The sequence below is a fragment of the Phasianus colchicus genome, chromosome 14 (assembly GCF_987193195.1).
Source record: "Phasianus colchicus chromosome 14, bPhaCol1.hap1.1, whole genome shotgun sequence".
NCBI classification, from domain to species: Eukaryota; Metazoa; Chordata; class Aves; order Galliformes; family Phasianidae; genus Phasianus; species Phasianus colchicus.
Window position 1 is genome coordinate 777,068 of NC_143449.1, and position 19,456 is coordinate 796,523.

The following is a 19,456-nucleotide window of genomic DNA, read 5'->3' on the forward strand; positions in this document are numbered from 1 at the left end:
CGTTTCATCTCAAGAATACTGCTTTCCACTCCTCAAGATCACGCTGACTCCCATCACAATGGCCTTTTCTCCCACATACACCAGCTTTCTCCCAAATACACGACATTTTCTCCCACATACACCCGTTTTCTCCCAAAGATGGGACATATTCTCCCAGAAATGCCAGCTTATGCCTTAAAAAACGGCCTTTTTTTCCCCAAAATACCAGCTTTCTCACAAACACCTGTCATTTTCCAACCAAGTCTGCTACTATCTCCCAGAAACAGCCGGTTTCCGAGAAATACCTGACGTTTGCTCTCCCAAATACTACTCGACACTCCTCCAGAGGACATTGTCTCCCCTATTTACCACGTTTTCTCCCCAAGAGACCACTTGGCACACCAAAAAGACCACCGTTGCTCTCCAGTACAAGATATTCTTTCCCACCGCTTCCCACTTTTCTCCCCCAGCTATGTCATTTCCTCCCAGAAATGCCACTTTTCCCTTGGAAATTTCACCTTCTCTTCCAAAAAGAGGAGATTTGCTCCCAGAAATACCCCTTCTCTTACAACTGCCACACGCTTTCTCCCCAAAAAGCCTCCATGACAATGCCAAATGGGACACTTGCAGCCAAGAAGAGGACACCTTCTCTCAGAAAGACCACTTTTCTCCCCAAGAGAGGAGATTTTCTCCCAATTGGATGACATTTGCTGTAAGAAAGACCTCTTTTCTTCCCTCAAGAGGACATTGTCTTTCCCACTGAGGACATTTTCTCCCAGAAGTGCCGCTACTCTTTGAAACACCTCCATTTCCTCCCAAATCTACTCCATGACACGCCTCCGGATGACACTTACTCCCCGATTTGGGGCATTTTCTCCCAGAAATACCACTTCTCTCCCAAAGGGATGGCCTTTTCCCTCTCTAGCATCTGTTTCCTCACCAATACCTGGCATTTTCTCCCAGAAACACCAGCTTTCTCACACATACATCACCTTCCCCCCCCCACATCAGACCTCTTCTCCCAGAAATACCAGGACTCTGCTGAATATTTCCCATTCCCTCCGGAACATACAGCATTACACTCCGCAAGAGGACAGTTTCTTTCAGAAATGTGGCATTTTATCGCAGATACACCATTTTTATGCCCAGTAGAGCTCCTTTTCTCCCAGAAATAGCACTGCTCTTAGGAAGAGCTCCCATTTTCTAACCAAAAGGCTGCTTTACACTCCTCAAGATCACACTTACCCCCATCAAGATGGCAGTGTCACAGAAATACCAGCTTCTGCCCCCAAAATGGGACTTTGGCTCTCCAAAACAAGACATTTTCTCCCAGAAATACCAGGACTCTTAGAAATACCTCACGTTTCATCTCAAGAATACTGCTTTCCACTCCTCAAGATCACGCTGACTCCCATCACAATGGCCTTTTCTCCCACATACACCAGCTTTCTCCCAAATACACGACATTTTCTCCCACATACACCCGTTTTCTCCCAAAGATGGGACATATTCTCCCAGAAATGCCAGCTTATGCCTTAAAAAACGGCCTTTTTTTCCCCAAAATACCAGCTTTCTCACAAACACCTGTCATTTTCCAACCAAGTCTGCTACTATCTCCCAGAAACAGCCGGTTTCCGAGAAATACCTGACGTTTGCTCTCCCAAATACTACTCGACACTCCTCCAGAGGACATTGTCTCCCCTATTTACCACGTTTTCTCCCCAAGAGACCACTTGGCACACCAAAAAGACCACCGTTGCTCTCCAGTACAAGATATTCTTTCCCACCGCTTCCCACTTTTCTCCCCCAGCTATGTCATTTCCTCCCAGAAATGCCACTTTTCCCTTGGAAATTTCACCTTCTCTTCCAAAAAGAGGAGATTTGCTCCCAGAAATACCCCTTCTCTTACAACTGCCACACGCTTTCTCCCCAAAAAGCCTCCATGACAATGCCAAATGGGACACTTGCAGCCAAGAAGAGGACACCTTCTCTCAGAAAGACCACTTTTCTCCCCAAGAGAGGAGATTTTCTCCCAATTGGATGACATTTGCTGTAAGAAAGACCTCTTTTCTTCCCTCAAGAGGACATTGTCTTTCCCACTGAGAACATTTTCTCCCAGAAGTGCCGCTACTCTTTGAAACACCTCCATTTCCTCCCAAATCTACTCCATGACACGCCTCAGGATGACACTTACTCCCCGATTTGGGGCATTTTCTCCCAGAAATACCACTTCTCTCCCAAAGGGATGGCCTTTTCCCTCTCTAGCATCTGTTTCCTCACCAATACCTGGCATTTTCTCCCAGAAACACCAGCTTTCTCACACATACATCACCTTCCCCCCCCCACATCAGACCTCTTCTCCCAGAAATACCAGGACTCTGCTGAATATTTCCCATTCCCTCCGGAACATACAGCATTACACTCCGCAAGAGGACAGTTTCTTTCAGAAATGTGGCATTTTATCGCAGATACACCATTTTTATGCCCAGTAGAGCTCCTTTTCTCCCAGAAATAGCACTGCTCTTAGGAAGAGCTCCCATTTTCTAACCAAAAGGCTGCTTTACACTCCTCAAGATCACACTTACCCCCATCAAGATGGCAGTGTCACAGAAATACCAGCTTCTGCCCCCAAAATGGGACTTTGGCTCTCCAAAACAAGACATTTTCTCCCAGAAATACCAGGACTCTTAGAAATACCTCACGTTTCATCTCAAGAATACTGCTTTCCACTCCTCAAGATCACGCTGACTCCCATCACAATGGCCTTTTCTCCCACATACACCAGCTTTCTCCCAAATACACGACATTTTCTCCCACATACACCCGTTTTCTCCCAAAGATGGGACATATTCTCCCAGAAATGCCAGCTTATGCCTTAAAAAACGGCCTTTTTTTCCCCAAAATACCAGCTTTCTCACAAACACCTGTCATTTTCCAACCAAGTCTGCTACTATCTCCCAGAAACAGCCGGTTTCCGAGAAATACCTGACGTTTGCTCTCCCAAATACTACTCGACACTCCTCCAGAGGACATTGTCTCCCCTATTTACCACGTTTTCTCCCCAAGAGACCACTTGGCACACCAAAAAGACCACCGTTGCTCTCCAGTACAAGATATTCTTTCCCACCGCTTCCCACTTTTCTCCCCCAGCTATGTCATTTCCTCCCAGAAATGCCACTTTTCCCTTGGAAATTTCACCTTCTCTTCCAAAAAGAGGAGATTTGCTCCCAGAAATACCCCTTCTCTTACAACTGCCACACGCTTTCTCCCCAGAAAGCCTCCATGACAATGCCAAATGGGACACTTGCAGCCAAGAAGAGGACACCTTCTCTCAGAAAGACCACTTTTCTCCCCAAGAGAGGAGATTTTCTCCCAATTGGATGACATTTGCTGTAAGAAAGACCTCTTTTCTTCCCTCAAGAGGACATTGTCTTTCCCACTGAGGACATTTTCTCCCAGAAGTGCCGCTACTCTTTGAAACACCTCCATTTCCTCCCAAATCTACTCCATGACACGCCTCCGGATGACACTTACTCCCCGATTTGGGGCATTTTCTCCCAGAAATACCACTTCTCTCCCAAAGGGGTGGCCTTTTCCCTCTCTAGCATCTGTTTCCTCACCAATACCTGGCATTTTCTCCCAGAAACACCAGCTTTCTCACACATACATCACCTTCCCCCCCCCACATCAGACCTCTTCTCCCAGAAATACCAGGACTCTGCTGAATATTTCCTATTCCCTCCGGAACATACAGCATTACACTCCGCAAGAGGACAGTTTCTTTCAGAAATGTGGCATTTTATCGCAGATACACCATTTTTATGCCCAGTAGAGCTCCTTTTCTCCCAGAAATAGCACTGCTCTTAGGAAGAGCTCCCATTTTCTAACCAAAAGGCTGCTTTACACTCCTCAAGATCACACTTACCCCCATCAAGATGGCAGTGTCACAGAAATACCAGCTTCTGCCCCCAAAATGGGACTTTGGCTCTCCAAAACAAGACATTTTCTCCCAGAAATACCAGGACTCTTAGAAATACCTCACGTTTCATCTCAAGAATACTGCTTTCCACTCCTCAAGATCACGCTGACTCCCATCACAATGGCCTTTTCTCCCACATACACCAGCTTTCTCCCAAATACACGACATTTTCTCCCACATACACCCGTTTTCTCCCAAAGATGGGACATATTCTCCCAGAAATGCCAGCTTATGCCTTAAAAAACGGCCTTTTTTTCCCCAAAATACCAGCTTTCTCACAAACACCTGTCATTTTCCAACCAAGTCTGCTACTATCTCCCAGAAACAGCCGGTTTCCGAGAAATACCTGACGTTTGCTCTCCCAAATACTACTCGACACTCCTCCAGAGGACATTGTCTCCCCTATTTACCACGTTTTCTCCCCAAGAGACCACTTGGCACACCAAAAAGACCACCGTTGCTCTCCAGTACAAGATATTCTTTCCCACCGCTTCCCACTTTTCTCCCCCAGCTATGTCATTTCCTCCCAGAAATGCCACTTTTCCCTTGGAAATTTCACCTTCTCTTCCAAAAAGAGGAGATTTGCTCCCAGAAATACCCCTTCTCTTACAACTGCCACACGCTTTCTCCCCAGAAAGCCTCCATGACAATGCCAAATGGGACACTTGCAGCCAAGAAGAGGACACCTTCTCTCAGAAAGACCACTTTTCTCCCCAAGAGAGGAGATTTTCTCCCAATTGGATGACATTTGCTGTAAGAAAGACCTGTTTTCTTCCCTCAAGAGGACATTGTCTTTCCCACTGAGAACATTTTCTCCCAGAAGTGCCGCTACTCTTTGAAACACCTCCATTTCCTCCCAAATCTACTCCATGACACGCCTCAGGATGACACTTACTCCCCGATTTGGGGCATTTTCTCCCAGAAATACCACTTCTCTCCCAAAGGGATGGCCTTTTCCCTCTCTAGCATCTGTTTCCTCACCAATACCTGGCATTTTCTCCCAGAAACACCAGCTTTCTCACACATACATCACCTTCCCCCCCCCACATCAGACCTCTTCTCCCAGAAATACCAGGACTCTGCTGAATATTTCCCATTCCCTCCGGAACATACAGCATTACACTCCGCAAGAGGACAGTTTCTTTCAGAAATGTGGCATTTTATCGCAGATACACCATTTTTATGCCCAGTAGAGCTCCTTTTCTCCCAGAAATAGCACTGCTCTTAGGAAGAGCTCCCATTTTCTAACCAAAAGGCTGCTTTACACTCCTCAAGATCACACTTACCCCCATCAAGATGGCAGTGTCACAGAAATACCAGCTTCTGCCCCCAAAATGGGACTTTGGCTCTCCAAAACAAGACATTTTCTCCCAGAAATACCAGGACTCTTAGAAATACCTCACGTTTCATCTCAAGAATACTGCTTTCCACTCCTCAAGATCACGCTGACTCCCATCACAATGGCCTTTTCTCCCACATACACCAGCTTTCTCCCAAATACACGACATTTTCTCCCACATACACCCGTTTTCTCCCAAAGATGGGACATATTCTCCCAGAAATGCCAGCTTATGCCTTAAAAAACGGCCTTTTTTTCCCCAAAATACCAGCTTTCTCACAAACACCTGTCATTTTCCAACCAAGTCTGCTACTATCTCCCAGAAACAGCCGGTTTCCGAGAAATACCTGACGTTTGCTCTCCCAAATACTACTCGACACTCCTCCAGAGGACATTGTCTCCCCTATTTACCACGTTTTCTCCCCAAGAGACCACTTGGCACACCAAAAAGACCACCGTTGCTCTCCAGTACAAGATATTCTTTCCCACCGCTTCCCACTTTTCTCCCCCAGCTATGTCATTTCCTCCCAGAAATGCCACTTTTCCCTTGGAAATTTCACCTTCTCTTCCAAAAAGAGGAGATTTGCTCCCAGAAATACCCCTTCTCTTACAACTGCCACACGCTTTCTCCCCAGAAAGCCTCCATGACAATGCCAAATGGGACACTTGCAGCCAAGAAGAGGACACCTTCTCTCAGAAAGACCACTTTTCTCCCCAAGAGAGGAGATTTTCTCCCAATTGGATGACATTTGCTGTAAGAAAGACCTCTTTTCTTCCCTTCAAGAGGACATTGTCTTTCCCACTGAGGACATTTTCTCCCAGAAGTGCCGCTACTCTTTGAAACACCTCCATTTCCTCCCAAATCTACTCCATGACACGCCTCAGGATGACACTTACTCCCCGATTTGGGGCATTTTCTCCCAGAAATACCACTTCTCTCCCAAAGGGATGGCCTTTTCCCTCTCTAGCATCTGTTTCCTCACCAATACCTGGCATTTTCTCCCAGAAACACCAGCTTTCTCACACATACATCACCTTCCCCCCCCCACATCAGACCTCTTCTCCCAGAAATACCAGGACTCTGCTGAATATTTCCCATTCCCTCCGGAACATACAGCATTACACTCCGCAAGAGGACAGTTTCTTTCAGAAATGTGGCATTTTATCGCAGATACACCATTTTTATGCCCAGTAGAGCTCCTTTTCTCCCAGAAATAGCACTGCTCTTAGGAAGAGCTCCCATTTTCTAACCAAAAGGCTGCTTTACACTCCTCAAGATCACACTTACCCCCATCAAGATGGCAGTGTCACAGAAATACCAGCTTCTGCCCCCAAAATGGGACTTTGGCTCTCCAAAACAAGACATTTTCTCCCAGAAATACCAGGACTCTTAGAAATACCTCACGTTTCATCTCAAGAATACTGCTTTCCACTCCTCAAGATCACGCTGACTCCCATCACAATGGCCTTTTCTCCCACATACACCAGCTTTCTCCCAAATACACGACATTTTCTCCCACATACACCCGTTTTCTCCCAAAGATGGGACATATTCTCCCAGAAATGCCAGCTTATGCCTTAAAAAACGGCCTTTTTTTCCCCAAAATACCAGCTTTCTCACAAACACCTGTCATTTTCCAACCAAGTCTGCTACTATCTCCCAGAAACAGCCGGTTTCCGAGAAATACCTGACGTTTGCTCTCCCAAATACTACTCGACACTCCTCCAGAGGACATTGTCTCCCCTATTTACCACGTTTTCTCCCCAAGAGACCACTTGGCACACCAAAAAGACCACCGTTGCTCTCCAGTACAAGATATTCTTTCCCACCGCTTCCCACTTTTCTCCCCCAGCTATGTCATTTCCTCCCAGAAATGCCACTTTTCCCTTGGAAATTTCACCTTCTCTTCCAAAAAGAGGAGATTTGCTCCCAGAAATACCCCTTCTCTTACAACTGCCACACGCTTTCTCCCCAAAAAGCCTCCATGACAATGCCAAATGGGACACTTGCAGCCAAGAAGAGGACACCTTCTCTCAGAAAGACCACTTTTCTCCCCAAGAGAGGAGATTTTCTCCCAATTGGATGACATTTGCTGTAAGAAAGACCTCTTTTCTTCCCTCAAGAGGACATTGTCTTTCCCACTGAGAACATTTTCTCCCAGAAGTGCCGCTACTCTTTGAAACACCTCCATTTCCTCCCAAATCTACTCCATGACACGCCTCAGGATGACACTTACTCCCCGATTTGGGGCATTTTCTCCCAGAAATACCACTTCTCTCCCAAAGGGATGGCCTTTTCCCTCTCTAGCATCTGTTTCCTCACCAATACCTGGCATTTTCTCCCAGAAACACCAGCTTTCTCACACATACATCACCTTCCCCCCCCCACATCAGACCTCTTCTCCCAGAAATACCAGGACTCTGCTGAATATTTCCCATTCCCTCCGGAACATACAGCATTACACTCCGCAAGAGGACAGTTTCTTTCAGAAATGTGGCATTTTATCGCAGATACACCATTTTTATGCCCAGTAGAGCTCCTTTTCTCCCAGAAATAGCACTGCTCTTAGGAAGAGCTCCCATTTTCTAACCAAAAGGCTGCTTTACACTCCTCAAGATCACACTTACCCCCATCAAGATGGCAGTGTCACAGAAATACCAGCTTCTGCCCCCAAAATGGGACTTTGGCTCTCCAAAACAAGACATTTTCTCCCAGAAATACCAGGACTCTTAGAAATACCTCACGTTTCATCTCAAGAATACTGCTTTCCACTCCTCAAGATCACACTGACTCCCATCACAATGGCCTTTTCTCCCACATACACCAGCTTTCTCCCAAATACACGACATTTTCTCCCACATACACCCGTTTTCTCCCAAAGATGGGACATATTCTCCCAGAAATGCCAGCTTATGCCTTAAAAAACGGCCTTTTTTTCCCCAAAATACCAGCTTTCTCACAAACACCTGTCATTTTCCAACCAAGTCTGCTACTATCTCCCAGAAACAGCCGGTTTCCGAGAAATACCTGACGTTTGCTCTCCCAAATACTACTCGACACTCCTCCAGAGGACATTGTCTCCCCTATTTACCACGTTTTCTCCCCAAGAGACCACTTGGCACACCAAAAAGACCACCGTTGCTCTCCAGTACAAGATATTCTTTCCCACCGCTTCCCACTTTTCTCCCCCAGCTATGTCATTTCCTCCCAGAAATGCCACTTTTCCCTTGGAAATTTCACCTTCTCTTCCAAAAAGAGGAGATTTGCTCCCAGAAATACCCCTTCTCTTACAACTGCCACACGCTTTCTCCCCAGAAAGCCTCCATGACAATGCCAAATGGGACACTTGCAGCCAAGAAGAGGACACCTTCTCTCAGAAAGACCACTTTTCTCCCCAAGAGAGGAGATTTTCTCCCAATTGGATGACATTTGCTGTAAGAAAGACCTCTTTTCTTCCCTCAAGAGGACATTGTCTTTCCCACTGAGAACATTTTCTCCCAGAAGTGCCGCTACTCTTTGAAACACCTCCATTTCCTCCCAAATCTACTCCATGACACGCCTCAGGATGACACTTACTCCCCGATTTGGGGCATTTTCTCCCAGAAATACCACTTCTCTCCCAAAGGGATGGCCTTTTCCCTCTCTAGCATCTGTTTCCTCACCAATACCTGGCATTTTCTCCCAGAAACACCAGCTTTCTCACACATACATCACCTTCCCCCCCCCACATCAGACCTCTTCTCCCAGAAATACCAGGACTCTGCTGAATATTTCCCATTCCCTCCGGAACATACAGCATTACACTCCGCAAGAGGACAGTTTCTTTCAGAAATGTGGCATTTTATCGCAGATACACCATTTTTATGCCCAGTAGAGCTCCTTTTCTCCCAGAAATAGCACTGCTCTTAGGAAGAGCTCCCATTTTCTAACCAAAAGGCTGCTTTACACTCCTCAAGATCACACTTACCCCCATCAAGATGGCAGTGTCACAGAAATACCAGCTTCTGCCCCCAAAATGGGACTTTGGCTCTCCAAAACAAGACATTTTCTCCCAGAAATACCAGGACTCTTAGAAATACCTCACGTTTCATCTCAAGAATACTGCTTTCCACTCCTCAAGATCACGCTGACTCCCATCACAATGGCCTTTTCTCCCACATACACCAGCTTTCTCCCAAATACACGACATTTTCTCCCACATACACCCGTTTTCTCCCAAAGATGGGACATATTCTCCCAGAAATGCCAGCTTATGCCTTAAAAAACGGCCTTTTTTTCCCCAAAATACCAGCTTTCTCACAAACACCTGTCATTTTCCAACCAAGTCTGCTACTATCTCCCAGAAACAGCCGGTTTCCGAGAAATACCTGACGTTTGCTCTCCCAAATACTACTCGACACTCCTCCAGAGGACATTGTCTCCCCTATTTACCACGTTTTCTCCCCAAGAGACCACTTGGCACACCAAAAAGACCACCGTTGCTCTCCAGTACAAGATATTCTTTCCCACCGCTTCCCACTTTTCTCCCCCAGCTATGTCATTTCCTCCCAGAAATGCCACTTTTCCCTTGGAAATTTCACCTTCTCTTCCAAAAAGAGGAGATTTGCTCCCAGAAATACCCCTTCTCTTACAACTGCCACACGCTTTCTCCCCAGAAAGCCTCCATGACAATGCCAAATGGGACACTTGCAGCCAAGAAGAGGACACCTTCTCTCAGAAAGACCACTTTTCTCCCCAAGAGAGGAGATTTTCTCCCAATTGGATGACATTTGCTGTAAGAAAGACCTGTTTTCTTCCCTCAAGAGGACATTGTCTTTCCCACTGAGAACATTTTCTCCCAGAAGTGCCGCTACTCTTTGAAACACCTCCATTTCCTCCCAAATCTACTCCATGACACGCCTCAGGATGACACTTACTCCCCGATTTGGGGCATTTTCTCCCAGAAATACCACTTCTCTCCCAAAGGGATGGCCTTTTCCCTCTCTAGCATCTGTTTCCTCACCAATACCTGGCATTTTCTCCCAGAAACACCAGCTTTCTCACACATACATCACCTTCCCCCCCCCACATCAGACCTCTTCTCCCAGAAATACCAGGACTCTGCTGAATATTTCCCATTCCCTCCGGAACATACAGCATTACACTCCGCAAGAGGACAGTTTCTTTCAGAAATGTGGCATTTTATCGCAGATACACCATTTTTATGCCCAGTAGAGCTCCTTTTCTCCCAGAAATAGCACTGCTCTTAGGAAGAGCTCCCATTTTCTAACCAAAAGGCTGCTTTACACTCCTCAAGATCACACTTACCCCCATCAAGATGGCAGTGTCACAGAAATACCAGCTTCTGCCCCCAAAATGGGACTTTGGCTCTCCAAAACAAGACATTTTCTCCCAGAAATACCAGGACTCTTAGAAATACCTCACGTTTCATCTCAAGAATACTGCTTTCCACTCCTCAAGATCACGCTGACTCCCATCACAATGGCCTTTTCTCCCACATACACCAGCTTTCTCCCAAATACACGACATTTTCTCCCACATACACCCGTTTTCTCCCAAAGATGGGACATATTCTCCCAGAAATGCCAGCTTATGCCTTAAAAAACGGCCTTTTTTTCCCCAAAATACCAGCTTTCTCACAAACACCTGTCATTTTCCAACCAAGTCTGCTACTATCTCCCAGAAACAGCCGGTTTCCGAGAAATACCTGACGTTTGCTCTCCCAAATACTACTCGACACTCCTCCAGAGGACATTGTCTCCCCTATTTACCACGTTTTCTCCCCAAGAGACCACTTGGCACACCAAAAAGACCACCGTTGCTCTCCAGTACAAGATATTCTTTCCCACCGCTTCCCACTTTTCTCCCCCAGCTATGTCATTTCCTCCCAGAAATGCCACTTTTCCCTTGGAAATTTCACCTTCTCTTCCAAAAAGAGGAGATTTGCTCCCAGAAATACCCCTTCTCTTACAACTGCCACACGCTTTCTCCCCAGAAAGCCTCCATGACAATGCCAAATGGGACACTTGCAGCCAAGAAGAGGACACCTTCTCTCAGAAAGACCACTTTTCTCCCCAAGAGAGGAGATTTTCTCCCAATTGGATGACATTTGCTGTAAGAAAGACCTCTTTTCTTCCCTCAAGAGGACATTGTCTTTCCCACTGAGAACATTTTCTCCCAGAAGTGCCGCTACTCTTTGAAACACCTCCATTTCCTCCCAAATCTACTCCATGACACGCCTCAGGATGACACTTACTCCCCGATTTGGGGCATTTTCTCCCAGAAATACCACTTCTCTCCCAAAGGGATGGCCTTTTCCCTCTCTAGCATCTGTTTCCTCACCAATACCTGGCATTTTCTCCCAGAAACACCAGCTTTCTCACACATACATCACCTTCCCCCCCCCACATCAGACCTCTTCTCCCAGAAATACCAGGACTCTGCTGAATATTTCCCATTCCCTCCGGAACATACAGCATTACACTCCGCAAGAGGACAGTTTCTTTCAGAAATGTGGCATTTTATCGCAGATACACCATTTTTATGCCCAGTAGAGCTCCTTTTCTCCCAGAAATAGCACTGCTCTTAGGAAGAGCTCCCATTTTCTAACCAAAAGGCTGCTTTACACTCCTCAAGATCACACTTACCCCCATCAAGATGGCAGTGTCACAGAAATACCAGCTTCTGCCCCCAAAATGGGACTTTGGCTCTCCAAAACAAGACATTTTCTCCCAGAAATACCAGGACTCTTAGAAATACCTCACGTTTCATCTCAAGAATACTGCTTTCCACTCCTCAAGATCACACTGACTCCCATCACAATGGCCTTTTCTCCCACATACACCAGCTTTCTCCCAAATACACGACATTTTCTCCCACATACACCCGTTTTCTCCCAAAGATGGGACATATTCTCCCAGAAATGCCAGCTTATGCCTTAAAAAACGGCCTTTTTTTCCCCAAAATACCAGCTTTCTCACAAACACCTGTCATTTTCCAACCAAGTCTGCTACTATCTCCCAGAAACAGCCGGTTTCCGAGAAATACCTGACGTTTGCTCTCCCAAATACTACTCGACACTCCTCCAGAGGACATTGTCTCCCCTATTTACCACGTTTTCTCCCCAAGAGACCACTTGGCACACCAAAAAGACCACCGTTGCTCTCCAGTACAAGATATTCTTTCCCACCGCTTCCCACTTTTCTCCCCCAGCTATGTCATTTCCTCCCAGAAATGCCACTTTTCCCTTGGAAATTTCACCTTCTCTTCCAAAAAGAGGAGATTTGCTCCCAGAAATACCCCTTCTCTTACAACTGCCACACGCTTTCTCCCCAGAAAGCCTCCATGACAATGCCAAATGGGACACTTGCAGCCAAGAAGAGGACACCTTCTCTCAGAAAGACCACTTTTCTCCCCAAGAGAGGAGATTTTCTCCCAATTGGATGACATTTGCTGTAAGAAAGACCTGTTTTCTTCCCTCAAGAGGACATTGTCTTTCCCACTGAGAACATTTTCTCCCAGAAGTGCCGCTACTCTTTGAAACACCTCCATTTCCTCCCAAATCTACTCCATGACACGCCTCAGGATGACACTTACTCCCCGATTTGGGGCATTTTCTCCCAGAAATACCACTTCTCTCCCAAAGGGATGGCCTTTTCCCTCTCTAGCATCTGTTTCCTCACCAATACCTGGCATTTTCTCCCAGAAACACCAGCTTTCTCACACATACATCACCTTCCCCCCCCCACATCAGACCTCTTCTCCCAGAAATACCAGGACTCTGCTGAATATTTCCCATTCCCTCCGGAACATACAGCATTACACTCCGCAAGAGGACAGTTTCTTTCAGAAATGTGGCATTTTATCGCAGATACACCATTTTTATGCCCAGTAGAGCTCCTTTTCTCCCAGAAATAGCACTGCTCTTAGGAAGAGCTCCCATTTTCTAACCAAAAGGCTGCTTTACACTCCTCAAGATCACACTTACCCCCATCAAGATGGCAGTGTCACAGAAATACCAGCTTCTGCCCCCAAAATGGGACTTTGGCTCTCCAAAACAAGACATTTTCTCCCAGAAATACCAGGACTCTTAGAAATACCTCACGTTTCATCTCAAGAATACTGCTTTCCACTCCTCAAGATCACGCTGACTCCCATCACAATGGCCTTTTCTCCCACATACACCAGCTTTCTCCCAAATACACGACATTTTCTCCCACATACACCCGTTTTCTCCCAAAGATGGGACATATTCTCCCAGAAATGCCAGCTTATGCCTTAAAAAACGGCCTTTTTTTCCCCAAAATACCAGCTTTCTCACAAACACCTGTCATTTTCCAACCAAGTCTGCTACTATCTCCCAGAAACAGCCGGTTTCCGAGAAATACCTGACGTTTGCTCTCCCAAATACTACTCGACACTCCTCCAGAGGACATTGTCTCCCCTATTTACCACGTTTTCTCCCCAAGAGACCACTTGGCACACCAAAAAGACCACCGTTGCTCTCCAGTACAAGATATTCTTTCCCACCGCTTCCCACTTTTCTCCCCCAGCTATGTCATTTCCTCCCAGAAATGCCACTTTTCCCTTGGAAATTTCACCTTCTCTTCCAAAAAGAGGAGATTTGCTCCCAGAAATACCCCTTCTCTTACAACTGCCACACGCTTTCTCCCCAGAAAGCCTCCATGACAATGCCAAATGGGACACTTGCAGCCAAGAAGAGGACACCTTCTCTCAGAAAGACCACTTTTCTCCCCAAGAGAGGAGATTTTCTCCCAATTGGATGACATTTGCTGTAAGAAAGACCTGTTTTCTTCCCTCAAGAGGACATTGTCTTTCCCACTGAGAACATTTTCTCCCAGAAGTGCCGCTACTCTTTGAAACACCTCCATTTCCTCCCAAATCTACTCCATGACACGCCTCAGGATGACACTTACTCCCCGATTTGGGGCATTTTCTCCCAGAAATACCACTTCTCTCCCAAAGGGATGGCCTTTTCCCTCTCTAGCATCTGTTTCCTCACCAATACCTGGCATTTTCTCCCAGAAACACCAGCTTTCTCACACATACATCACCTTCCCCCCCCCACATCAGACCTCTTCTCCCAGAAATACCAGGACTCTGCTGAATATTTCCCATTCCCTCCGGAACATACAGCATTACACTCCGCAAGAGGACAGTTTCTTTCAGAAATGTGGCATTTTATCGCAGATACACCATTTTTATGCCCAGTAGAGCTCCTTTTCTCCCAGAAATAGCACTGCTCTTAGGAAGAGCTCCCATTTTCTAACCAAAAGGCTGCTTTACACTCCTCAAGATCACACTTACCCCCATCAAGATGGCAGTGTCACAGAAATACCAGCTTCTGCCCCCAAAATGGGACTTTGGCTCTCCAAAACAAGACATTTTCTCCCAGAAATACCAGGACTCTTAGAAATACCTCACGTTTCATCTCAAGAATACTGCTTTCCACTCCTCAAGATCACGCTGACTCCCATCACAATGGCCTTTTCTCCCACATACACCAGCTTTCTCCCAAATACACGACATTTTCTCCCACATACACCCGTTTTCTCCCAAAGATGGGACATATTCTCCCAGAAATGCCAGCTTATGCCTTAAAAAACGGCCTTTTTTTCCCCAAAATACCAGCTTTCTCACAAACACCTGTCATTTTCCAACCAAGTCTGCTACTATCTCCCAGAAACAGCCGGTTTCCGAGAAATACCTGACGTTTGCTCTCCCAAATACTACTCGACACTCCTCCAGAGGACATTGTCTCCCCTATTTACCACGTTTTCTCCCCAAGAGACCACTTGGCACACCAAAAAGACCACCGTTGCTCTCCAGTACAAGATATTCTTTCCCACCGCTTCCCACTTTTCTCCCCCAGCTATGTCATTTCCTCCCAGAAATGCCACTTTTCCCTTGGAAATTTCACCTTCTCTTCCAAAAAGAGGAGATTTGCTCCCAGAAATACCCCTTCTCTTACAACTGCCACACGCTTTCTCCCCAAAAAGCCTCCATGACAATGCCAAATGGGACACTTGCAGCCAAGAAGAGGACACCTTCTCTCAGAAAGACCACTTTTCTCCCCAAGAGAGGAGATTTTCTCCCAATTGGATGACATTTGCTGTAAGAAAGACCTCTTTTCTTCCCTCAAGAGGACATTGTCTTTCCCACTGAGGACATTTTCTCCCAGAAGTGCCGCTACTCTTTGAAACACCTCCATTTCCTCCCAAATCTACTCCATGACACGCCTCCGGATGACACTTACTCCCCGATTTGGGGCATTTTCTCCCAGAAATACCACTTCTCTCCCAAAGGGATGGCCTTTTCCCTCTCTAGCATCTGTTTCCTCACCAATACCTGGCATTTTCTCCCAGAAACACCAGCTTTCTCACACATACATCACCTTCCCCCCCCCACATCAGACCTCTTCTCCCAGAAATACCAGGACTCTGCTGAATATTTCCCATTCCCTCCGGAACATACAGCATTACACTCCGCAAGAGGACAGTTTCTTTCAGAAATGTGGCATTTTATCGCAGATACACCATTTTTATGCCCAGTAGAGCTCCTTTTCTCCCAGAAATAGCACTGCTCTTAGGAAGAGCTCCCATTTTCTAACCAAAAGGCTGCTTTACACTCCTCAAGATCACACTTACCCCCATCAAGATGGCAGTGTCACAGAAATACCAGCTTCTGCCCCCAAAATGGGACTTTGGCTCTCCAAAACAAGACATTTTCTCCCAGAAATACCAGGACTCTTAGAAATACCTCACGTTTCATCTCAAGAATACTGCTTTCCACTCCTCAAGATCACGCTGACTCCCATCACAATGGCCTTTTCTCCCACATACACCAGCTTTCTCCCAAATACACGACATTTTCTCCCACATACACCCGTCTTCTCCCAAAGATGGGACATATTCTCCCAGAAATGCCAGCTTATGCCTTAAAAAACGGCCTTTTTTTCCCCAAAATACCAGCTTTCTCACAAACACCTGTCATTTTCCAACCAAGTCTGCTACTATCTCCCAGAAACAGCCGGTTTCCGAGAAATACCTGACGTTTGCTCTCCCAAATACTACTCGACACTCCTCCAGAGGACATTGTCTCCCCTATTTACCACGTTTTCTCCCCAAGAGACCACTTGGCACACCAAAAAGACCACCGTTGCTCTCCAGTACAAGATATTCTTTCCCACCGCTTCCCACTTTTCTCCCCCAGCTATGTCATTTCCTCCCAGAAATGCCACTTTTCCCTTGGAAATTTCACCTTCTCTTCCAAAAAGAGGAGATTTGCTCCCAGAAATACCCCTTCTCTTACAACTGCCACACGCTTTCTCCCCAGAAAGCCTCCATGACAATGCCAAATGGGACACTTGCAGCCAAGAAGAGGACACCTTCTCTCAGAAAGACCACTTTTCTCCCCAAGAGAGGAGATTTTCTCCCAATTGGATGACATTTGCTGTAAGAAAGACCTCTTTTCTTCCCTCAAGAGGACATTGTCTTTCCCACTGAGGACATTTTCTCCCAGAAGTGCCGCTACTCTTTGAAACACCTCCATTTCCTCCCAAATCTACTCCATGACACGCCTCCGGATGACACTTACTCCCCGATTTGGGGCATTTTCTCCCAGAAATACCACTTCTCTCCCAAAGGGATGGCCTTTTCCCTCTCTAGCATCTGTTTCCTCACCAATACCTGGCATTTTCTCCCAGAAACACCAGCTTTCTCACACATACATCACCTTCCCCCCCCCACATCAGACCTCTTCTCCCAGAAATACCAGGACTCTGCTGAATATTTCCCATTCCCTCCGGAACATACAGCATTACACTCCGCAAGAGGACAGTTTCTTTCAGAAATGTGGCATTTTATCGCAGATACACCATTTTTATGCCCAGTAGAGCTCCTTTTCTCCCAGAAATAGCACTGCTCTTAGGAAGAGCTCCCATTTTCTAACCAAAAGGCTGCTTTACACTCCTCAAGATCACACTTACCCCCATCAAGATGGCAGTGTCACAGAAATACCAGCTTCTGCCCCCAAAATGGGACTTTGGCTCTCCAAAACAAGACATTTTCTCCCAGAAATACCAGGACTCTTAGAAATACCTCACGTTTCATCTCAAGAATACTGCTTTCCACTCCTCAAGATCACGCTGACTCCCATCACAATGGCCTTTTCTCCCACATACACCAGCTTTCTCCCAAATACACGACATTTTCTCCCACATACACCCGTTTTCTCCCAAAGATGGGACATATTCTCCCAGAAATGCCAGCTTATGCCTTAAAAAACGGCCTTTTTTTCCCCAAAATACCAGCTTTCTCACAAACACCTGTCATTTTCCAACCAAGTCTGCTACTATCTCCCAGAAACAGCCGGTTTCCGAGAAATACCTGACGTTTGCTCTCCCAAATACTACTCGACACTCCTCCAGAGGACATTGTCTCCCCTATTTACCACGTTTTCTCCCCAAGAGACCACTTGGCACACCAAAAAGACCACCGTTGCTCTCCAGTACAAGATATTCTTTCCCACCGCTTCCCACTTTTCTCCCCCAGCTATGTCATTTCCTCCCAGAAATGCCACTTTTCCCTTGGAAATTTCACCTTCTCTTCCAAAAAGAGGAGATTTGCTCCCAGAAATACCCCTTCTCTTACAACTGCCACACGCTTTCTCCCCAAAAAGCCTCCATGACAATGCCAAATGGGACACTTGCAGCCAAGAAGAGGACACCTTCTCTCAGAAAGACCACTTTTCTCCCCAAGAGAGGAGATTTTCTCCCAATTGGATGACATTTGCTGTAAGAAAGACCTCTTTTCTTCCCTCAAGAGGACATTGTCTTTCCCACTGAGGACATTTTCTCCCAGAAGTGCCACTACTCTTTGAAACACCTCCATTTCCTCCCAAATCTACTCCATGACACGCCTCCGGATGACACTTACTCCCCGATTTGGGGCATTTTCTCCCAGAAATACCACTTCTCTCCCAAAGGGATGGCCTTTTCCCTCTCTAGCATCTGTTTCCTCACCAATACCTGGCATTTTCTCCCAGAAACACCAGCTTTCTCACACATACATCACCTTCCCCCCCCCCACATCAGACCTCTTCTCCCAGAAATACCAGGACTCTGCTGAATATTTCCCATTCCCTCCGGAACATACAGCATTACACTCCGCAAGAGGACAGTTTCTTTCAGAAATGTGGCATTTTATCGCAGATACACCATTTTTATGCCCAGTAGAGCTCCTTTTCTCCCAGAAATAGCACTGCTCTTAGGAAGAGCTCCCATTTTCTAACCAAAAGGCTGCTTTACACTCCTCAAGATCACACTTACCCCCATCAAGATGGCAGTGTCACAGAAATACCAGCTTCTGCCCCCAAAATGGGACTTTGGCTCTCCAAAACAAGACATTTTCTCCCAGAAATACCAGGACTCTTAGAAATACCTCACGTTTCATCTCAAGAATACTGCTTTCCACTCCTCAAGATCACGCTGACTCCCATCACAATGGCCTTTTCTCCCACATACACCAGCTTTCTCCCAAATACACGACATTTTCTCCCACATACACCCGTTTTCTCCCAAAGATGGGACATATTCTCCCAGAAATGCCAGCTTATGCCTTAAAAAACGGCCTTTTTTTCCCCAAAATACCAGCTTTCTCACAAACACCTGTCATTTTCCAACCAAGTCTGCTACTATCTCCCAGAAACAGCCGGTTTCCGAGAAATACCTGACGTTTGCTCTCCCAAATACTACTCGACACTCCTCCAGAGGACATTGTCTCCCCTATTTACCACGTTTTCTCCCCAAGAGACCACTTGGCACACCAAAAAGACCACCGTTGCTCTCCAGTACAAGATATTCTTTCCCACCGCTTCCCACTTTTCTCCCCCAGCTATGTCATTTCCTCCCAGAAATGCCACTTTTCCCTTGGAAATTTCACCTTCTCTTCCAAAAAGAGGAGATTTGCTCCCAGAAATACCCCTTCTCTTACAACTGCCACACGCTTTCTCCCCAGAAAGCCTCCATGACAATGCCAAATGGGACACTTGCAGCCAAGAAGAGGACACCTTCTCTCAGAAAGACCACTTTTCTCCCCAAGAGAGGAGATTTTCTCCCAATTGGATGACATTTGCTGTA